The sequence below is a fragment of the Tenrec ecaudatus genome, chromosome 9 (assembly GCF_050624435.1).
Source record: "Tenrec ecaudatus isolate mTenEca1 chromosome 9, mTenEca1.hap1, whole genome shotgun sequence".
Classification (NCBI taxonomy): Eukaryota; Metazoa; Chordata; class Mammalia; order Afrosoricida; family Tenrecidae; genus Tenrec; species Tenrec ecaudatus.
The window spans coordinates 14,916,165-14,925,746 of NC_134538.1; the positions used below are offsets into that span (position 1 = coordinate 14,916,165).

At 39.0% G+C, this 9,582-nt stretch overlaps 1 pseudogene; it reads left to right on the top strand.

Moving 5' to 3' along the window:
* The first annotated feature begins 8,180 nt into the window (after positions 1-8,180).
* LOC142457099 (RNA-binding motif protein, X-linked 2 pseudogene) lies at positions 8,181-9,110 on the top strand (annotated as a pseudogene).
* The last annotated feature ends 472 nt before the right edge of the window (positions 9,111-9,582 follow it).

Sequence of the window (9,582 nt, forward strand, 5' to 3'; positions counted from 1 at the left end):
GGAAGACTAATAACCCACTGTGCAGGGTTGAGAAAGATTATTTTACGTAATAAGTTATATTAAATACCAACAATCTACACCTCAGTTTGAATTATATAATACTCGAAGAGATTAATGGATTCAAAAGACACTGGAGACGAAGTTGTCATGAGTTGTTCATTTTGTTTCCACATGTAGTGTTTATGCCCACAGGGAGTTTTAAGAACCCCACCATATCTCAGATTGATTGTGTGGGACCAAAAGTATGTTATAAAGTTCCCAGGTCATTTATGCGCACAGCCTAAGGAAAGAACCACTACTACGTCATATCTTTATCAAAATAACACTATAATGTTATGTATCATTAATGCTATTTCTTCTTTTTTTTTTTAAAAAAAAGTCATTCTATTGGGGGCTCATACAAATCTTATCTCAACCCCTACATACATCCATTATGTGTCAAGCACATCTCTACTTTTGTTACCCTTATCATTCTCAAAGCATTTGCTTTCTAATTAAGCCCTTAGTGTCAGCTCCTCATTTTTCCCCTCCCTCCCTACTTCCCCCTCCCTCATGAACCCTTGATATTATAAATTATTATTTTGTCATGTCTTACACTGTCTGACGTCTCCCTCCCTTCACCCACTTTTCTGTTGTCCATCCCCCAGGGAGGAGGTTATATGTAGATCCTTGTGATCAGTCCCCCCTTTCTACCCCACGCTCCCTCTACCCTCCCAGTATCGCCACTCTCATCACTGGTCATGAAGGGACCATCTGTCCTGGATTCCTCATGTTTCTGTAAGAGCACATTCTAAAGTAAATAAAATTTATATCATATTAAAGATTGGAAAGTCATCTGTGGACTTAGTTAATTGAAGATTTGTGTCAATAGCCCAATTGCCAAAGAAGGGCTTTGCTTTCTCAGTGCCTTGACAGAAGTTAAAGTAATAAAATTTAACAAACACTTTAAAGATTTTCAAGTAAGGTAATGAAGACAAGCCAAATTCAAGATATGTGTTAGTTATTTGTTTTTATATTTTTACTTATTTTATGAAATATTGTAAGATTTTTATAATCATTATTTCCCTGACAAGTTTCTATAAATTTATGACCATGTACTATATTTAAGATAGCTCTATTTCCCTGATTTAATATATTTTTAAAAAGTCCCAGAGGACATGTGCATATACAGCAATCATTATTTTCAAATACTAGTGGAAACAATATATTTATGAAATGCTCTGAGATGTAGTGGCTTTATATTTAACTGCATGCACACGTTTTTTTTTGTTTTGTTTTTTTTAGAGTGGTAACTTTAAGGAAAAAGTAAAAGAAAATGGGAATAATTCTCATTCTATCCCAGAGTGCCGGATGAAGAGAAATTTTCCCTAATTTTAGCAATAAGGAAGCACACGGATGTTTAGGTCACAGTGACAAAAAGAAACTGTGCCTAAGCAGAAGTGGATTTGTTTTCTCTAAATTGCTTCTCAATGTAATTCAGGGATGGGGTCCGACCCAGAGCATCCATCTGTAGCTATGTGCAGACCTAATCCAATAGACTGACTCAGCTCTATGAGCGGTTTTGACACCAGAACACTCTACTATTCTAAGTTATGCTGCTTGGCTTTTTGCAGGAATTGTTTACTTAGTTCCCAGAAATGGAAATCAGATTGGACTTTGAACTGTCTTTGCTTGGTTCAATCGTGGTCAATGAGGCAAACCAGAATGGATCTGAAATTGTAAAATTGCGGATGAATTAGGATTAACTGCAATGAAAATAATTATGTGTCTACACCCAGCTAGAACCTTAATCTCTATTTTAGAAAAAAAGAGCAGCTTGTATGTTATATAGCAATGACTATATTCAACTAATACCACTCAAGCGTGTTTTACTGCCCAACCATAGAGGCATATATCATTGGCTCATATAATTTTTTTCCATGCCTCTTCCAGGTTTTTCCTCTTCTGGTTGTGATTAGGTTTATTTCACTGAGTCCTTCATGACTGAGTCAATTTAAACTAATTTAAAGCATTGATTTCAGCTCATCCACCAAACTTGCATAAGTACAATGAGATCTCCAAGCAATACATTTTGTAAAGGAAAGACAAATCTTACTGAGTGAAGAGAGGAAGGAAGTACAATCAAGAAAGAAGTATTAAAGTCCCACAATTTACTGGCTGGATGGTCTTAAGGAAATCACTAACATTATTGATGTGATAGAACTTTATGTGCCTTAACGGAGTATAAAGAAAATGATGCTTTATTTTTTCTTCATAGTCACAGAGTTGGAAGGATCAAACCAGCGTGGAAAAGCATTCTAACCTATAACACATTACAGATACATGGTTGCCATTATTGTTTTAATTTTAAAGTTTGTTCCGGCAATCTATAAGTAAGGCTGAAATGTTGAAACTAGCAGAAAAATACTAGGAACCCACCAGAAAGTCTTATAAAAATGCAATTCAAAACTTAAGATTGCATCTCTTATGTAAATAGTTATTTACATAAGTGGGCTATTTCATAGAAATAATTTTATATTCTGATTTTATTACTAACTAGCAAATGATGTTTATATTTCTTAAAATTAAATTATGTAGAAATTTAATTAGAAATATTATTACTCTAGTGTAGAAAATCTTTTGCTTTAAATTAACTTTACACATAAATTTTATTTGCATTTAAACATTTGTTGTCTTCTCAAGAAAAATATTACCAAGTAAACTATATAAGTAATATCAAGGTTTTCACTCATAATTCCAAGTGGAGTTCTGAGAAGCTACACTGATTCAGACCTTGACTATCAATGGTGGAGGTTTCAGCAATATGGCATATTCTAGTGTTTTATCAATAAGTCTTATTGGTGTGTAATTTCCTTATAAATTATAAGATTGAATTTTAGCTTTTCTAGCCTTGTTTTTACTCTTCTATCCTTTCCCCCAAATTATTAATTTCTCCCTCTCTCTTCACTATTGTTTGCCAGCCTGTCATTATTTTTTTTTCACTTCACTTCCTGATGGGGATTAAAAAGACTGATATTTAAACACCTTCAATGGATTTAGGGAAAGAACAATAATAGCACGGAAATCATAGTGTGGGCGGGGGGGGGGGGGGAAGAATTCAGGAAAACACTATAGACGCAAGTTGCAAATAAACCAAGAAAAATTAGAAACCACTCAAAAAGAGGAGCAGATACAAATCCCAAAGATTAATTCTAAGGGTGGATGTGAACAAAAGGAAGGTCATATTAGTGAATTAAAAAAAAATAGCCCACCCCAAAACCTCTCAATACCAATCTAGAGGAAAAATATTTTTCTAAGTATAAAACTAATAGGAAAAACTTGAGAATTATGGGGGACACCATGATGAGTAACATATGTGATTAAAATTCAGAAATGAAGAAAATACAAAAAAAATGTCATACACTGATCAGAAAAAAACAACAGCACTGTAACATCATGAAAGGCAAGAACACAAGCATTCAAAGAGCTGAATGAACTCCAAACAGGTTAGATTCCAAAAGAAAATCACCACGACCTATCATAATCAAACCTTATAAAATCACAGAAAAGGAAAGCACCTGGAGAGTACCTAGGGGAAAAGTGAACATTTACCTACAAAGGAGAGCCAGTGTCTAAGCCCCTATTGCTCTGCAGAAACCATGCAAGCAAGAAAGCAACATTATAATACATATAACATTCTGGGGGTAAAGAGCCAACAATAATTAACCCTCAAATATGATGAATAAAATTGAAAATGAAATTAAAACCTTTTCAGATAAGCAGATATCATAATACTTTAAAAAATCAGGCCAACCTAACAATCTTGCATATGACTTATGTCAACCTTACCTCTGGCTCTTGGTAGTTGAACTGAAAATCTATTGCCTGATCTGGCTCGGCAGCTTCTGCAGCCTTGTGGATCAGCAGACCAATTTGGTATTGAAAGAGGTTCTCGCCTCCAGATGGATATCTGAACTTCACATTTGAGAATCGCCAGCCTCCACAAGCATTGCATCGTATCCTTCACAGTTTGTAAGTGCTGAGGTATTTTCGTGAATCACTCAACCCTGGGACCTTCAGGATAGAAGTAATGGGAGGAGTATATTGATATCAGGGAATATGGAGTGGAATAGCATTTTAGAAAACTAAGAAATTTTCGACATCTTTAACTTGCATTTCATTGAGACCAGCCTTGTGTTAAGCCTTCTAAAAGAAATTATTTTTGAAAGGGGATAAAGAGAAAGCTTTGCTCAGATAAAGAATGTAGGTATCGACAAAGTCTAGATTCTGAAAATACAAATAAAGGTTATAGATGAATCTCAGTAGGAATAGGATGAAGATTAGAAAGAATACTCACCAAATTGATAATAATATTCATAACTTAGAGAGGAGCCTGAGACTATATCTTGAGGAAGGTTTGGGACTATACAGAAAATATCATATCATTGATTTAAAATTTTTTTGAAAATGAAATGGATTCATGCACTTGTAATAAACATAATTAATAAGCAGTACATGGAAATGATAAAATTTGAGCAAAAATGCAGAAAGACTTATTTTAACATTATCCATAATCCTACCATAAAATATCCTCACCATTAACATGTGGGGATTGTGATCTTCTGAGCCTATTTTTGGTTGCATATTTCCAACTAATTGTTATCAGAATGCATTAGAATGCTACCATATTTTCTTACCAATATAATATTAAGTTGTATTTTCATACTACCAAATCATTCAAGAAGCAGGACATATACAAGAAGCACTCTGCATCAAGATTGGAGGAAGGCTCATTAACAACTTGCAATATGCAAATAGCAGAGCCTGCAATATGCCTGCTGACAGTCAAGAGCTCTTGAAGCGCCTGCTAATGGCGATCAAAGATGCAGTCTTCTGCACGGATTACAATTCAATGTAAAGAAAACAAAACCCCTCACTATTGAACCAACTGGCAGAACCTTAATAAATTGAGAAATAATGGATGTTGTCAAGGACTTCCATTTTCTTACAGCCATAATCAACACTCACGGAAGCAACAATCAAAACATAAAATGAAGTATGGCATGGAGCAAATCTGCTGCCCAAGATCTATTTGAAGTATTAAAGATTAAATATCCCCCTGAAAAGTAGGCAGATCTTACTTTTCTTTTTTTTTTTTTTTTTATGCTGGAGTGGAACCATACTCTGCCCCCCTCCCACCCCCAGGGATTAACTTTTTTTTTTTCTTCTTTTACATTTTATTAGGGACTCATACAACTCTTACCACAATCCATACATATACATACATCAATTGTATAAAGCATATCCATACATTCCCTGCCCCAATCATTCTCAAGGCATTTGCTCTCCACTTAAGCCCCTTGCATCAGGTCCTCTTTTTTTCCCCCTCCTCCCTCCCCCTTCCCCCCTCCCTCATATGCCCTTGGTAATTTATACATCGTTGTTTTGTCATATCTTGCCCTATCCGGAGTCTCCCTTCCCCCCTTCTCTGCTGTCCCTCTCCCAGGGAAGAGGTCACATGTGGATCCTTGTAATCTGTTCCCCCTTTCCAACCCACTCACCCTCCACTCTCCCAGCATCGTCCCTCACACCCTTGGTCCTGAAGGTATCATCCACCCTGGATTCCCTGTACCTCCAACCCTCATATGCACCAGTGTACAGCCTCTGTCCTATCCAGCCCTGCAAGGTAGAATTCGGATCATGGTAGTTGGGGGGAGGAAGCATCCAGGATCCGGGGGAAAGCTGTGTTCTTCATCGATACTACCTCACACCCTAATTAACCCATCTCCTCTCCTAAACCCCTCTATGAGGGGATCTCCATTGGTCGACACTTGGGCCCTGGGTCTCCACTCTGCACTTCCCCCTTCATTTAATATGATATATATATACATATATATACATGCATATATACATATACACATATATACACATACATACACACACTTATATCTTTTTTTTTTTGCATGATGCCTTATACCTGGTCCCTTGGGCACCTCGTGATCGCACTGGTCGGTGTGCTTCTTCCATGTGGGCTTATTTGCTTCTGAGCTAGATGGCCGCTTGTTCACCTTCAAGCCTTTAAGACCCCAGACACTATCTCTTTTGATAGCCGGGCGACCTCATAGTATTTTTTATTACCTCGTGTGGTTCTGAAAGCTGGAAAATGATTAAGGCAGACCATGAATAATCCATGTATTTGATGTAGGATGTTCAAGAATATTGAAAATGCCATGGTTTTCCAAAGAACTATAAGATCTGTCATCGATGTACAGCCGGAATGCTCTTTAGAAACAAGGACGGTGAAACTCTGTCTCACATACTTTTGTCATTTGGTCCTGAGAGACAAGTTCCTGGACAAGACACATCAGAGGAGGGTCGGTGAAAGATGGGTTGATAAAGTGATTTCAACAATAGGCTCCAACATAACACCAGTTATGAGGATGGAGGTTCTATGGCACCCAACAACATTTTAATACAAACAAAAAAATCAGTCTTACAAATAGACACCAGCTTTGGCTCCCTTTTTATCTTAAACGTCCAGAATTAAGTTATCCATACTAATTATATCTGGCTCATAGTTATGTTTCTCTGTGAAGCTTGTTCCCATGATATTTGTTCTAACTCATAAATCAATAGCCAATAAACCGGCAGGTCAGTGCCACGTTCTGAGGCTTTGTTTCACCTCATGAGTTTACAACACTTGGTTAGAATGCTGGTGACTAGAACTGTTAACTTTTATTCCTATTTTCAATCGTCTTAAATATGCAATTCCTGCTTTGGGATCTCCACTTGGACATCTGTTACTCATATCACACTTAAAACATTTGAAAATGGCTTTTGATCCCCTATGATACTACTCTTCCCTTATTTTTCTCAATCTCAACAGAACAGTGCCTCTGTTCACCCATTTGCTCAAGAAAAGGACCTATCCATCTATTATTCACTTTTCGTCATACATTCTGTATTATAGGGTTGCCTTAACAAAAAATCAAAGTTGGGGGATTTTATGAAAAAAGATTTATTTTACTATAGTTTTAGATACTAGAAGTCCAAATCTAGGGCGTCCTCAGGACCATGCCTGGTTGTCTCTCAGGGACAATCCTTTCCTGACTTTTTCCTTTTGGGGAAACCTCTTAGCATCTGTAGCTCTGTGAATGGGTTCTAAGAACACCAGCTACCTCCTTCCTCCCTGTGGGTCTCCATTGTTCTATCTCCCCTTCCATTCTTTAAGGTCCCACTCAGGGTTTAGAATCAGGAGCCACACTACTTCATTAATTTGATTCATTAATTCATTGATTGAATTCATTAACTCAATAAGACTTCATTAATTTAACTGATGGCATCTGCAAAGAAAAATCACATTTCTCTAACCAAAATCGCATTCTCAAGTGTGGGGATCAAGAATGCAATGTATTTGGAAATGCACAAGAGCAGTTCTACTATATCCTATAGGGTTGCTGAGTCAGAATTGGCTCCATGGGAAGGAGGGAGCGGAAGAGGGAGGGGGGAGTGAGGGATGCAGGTAGTCAATGTGCTCTGGGAAATTAATGTGCTCAGCTGCTGATCCAGAAGTTGGCGATTCACTATGAGTCAAAATCAACTCTACCAGTTGTGAGCCAACATTATCTGTAAATTTCTAGAGCATAAATCTCTTGTTTTTGCAAGCTATACAGGTCTTCTTACAATCACTCAACTGTGCCAATATAGCATGAGAATTGCCATAGACAATATGATATAAATGAATGCATTCTAATAAAATTCCATTTATGGACACTGGGGAAAAAAGATAGCACATATCTTTTGGATGGACACAATTCAATTCTTAACACCCTCTATCCTAAATCTAAATATTTTTGGACCCCCACTCTAAACAACTAATCCAAGACACTGCCATCTTTCACCTAAAATGCTATATGATTCCATCTCCTCCCCTCCTCCATCCTTCCATTGCTCCTGGCAACCTATTTTCTAGTCAGCACAGTATTCCATTTAATGTGTAAATGTTATCCTGCCACCCACCACCATCTCTGCTAAAACTGTTCTACTGACTTTCGCTTTGAATGAATTCAAACCATCCTGTGGGACTGCGTTCCTTGAACACACCAAGGAAGCAGCCCCTTAATAAAGCCCAGCACGCTTTTTTAAAGAGCGCTCAGCGCCCGAGCTGCGCACGCGCTATGCACCCTCACCAGGAAGCTATAGTTTCATTGCCTAACGCGGACCCGCAGCAATGAACCCTTTGACAAAGGTGAAGCTCATCAATGAGCTGAATGAGCGGGAGGTCCAGCTTGGGGTGGCTGATAAGGTGTCCTGGCACTCTGAGTACAAGGAGAGCGCCTGGATCTTCCTGGGAGGCCTTCCCTATGAGATGACTGAAGGTGACATCATCTGTGTGTTCTCACAAGCCAGCCTGAAATATTTTGACATTTTTAAATGAACAGAACAAAGGACGGACTATCCGAGTGGATCACGTGTCCAACTATCGTGCTCCGAAGGACTCAGAAGAGTTGGATGAGGTAACCAAAGCCCTCCAGGCGAAGGGCTGTGGGGCTCACACGCCTCCGCCAACCTCATCAGAGGGCTCGGACAATGACAGATCCACAAAGAAGCACAAAAAACACAAAAAGGAAAAAAAAGAAAAGAAAGAAAGCCAAAGAGAATCCTGAGTCGGAGGTCCTGGCTGAGCCACTGCCCTCCTCTTCCTCGTCCAGCATCAATGACATAAAAGAGGAACGAGGCTCGAATAAGCATCCCAGCAAGAGCTCCAACAGGGTGCCCACGGCAGAGGCCAGAGAGGCCCGGAAGCACCAGCCCAGCTCCCCAAATGGGCGTTGGGCAGCAGACCCAGAAAGGAAGGAGAAGCCCAAGGTTGAACCTAAGGCCTCCAGCAAGAGGGAAGGAAAAGAGGACAAGAGCCGGGATCGGGATGGGGACCGGAGATGGGACCGGGACCGGACCGGGACCGGGACTGGGACGAGGGCCAGGGCCGAAGCACAGACACTCTTCCTGGCTGGCCCAGCAGTCGGTCGGAAGGGTGGGGTCACAGGAGCCGGAGCCGGGATCAAGCCTACAGGCACAAGAGGTCCTGACATTCCCAGGGCGGTGAGAGCTCTATCTCGGGGGCCACGTAGGAGACTGTGAAGTAAACTGGAATTTTAACATGAAATAAATAAATAAAGCCCAGCACACTCGCTTTCTTGCCTGTCTGCAATGCTCCTTCTCAGATATTTAAATGGTTTATGCACTTTGCTTGATCTCTGAATAAATGTCACATTCCCAAGGGAAGTCTTCCCTAGCCCCTAATTTTATAACTAGCCAATCTCCTTTTCAATTCTCTTACCTTTACTTGTATTGATCGTGTCCATTATGCTTAGAATGATACAAATTTGTATTTAGTTCTCCCTCAAATATAAGCTATCCTTTATTAACAGGCAATGAAACTGAAGTCTTGTGTTGACAAATGGACGTGGGGCTAAAACTCAAGATTAAGATTTTCATTGTATTTGGATGTTATTCGAGGAGTGGGGAAGAGAAAGTGAGAGAAAACTACTTAACAATTTATTTTTATGTTTTAGAAGGGATGACAAAAACTCTATTAAAGAT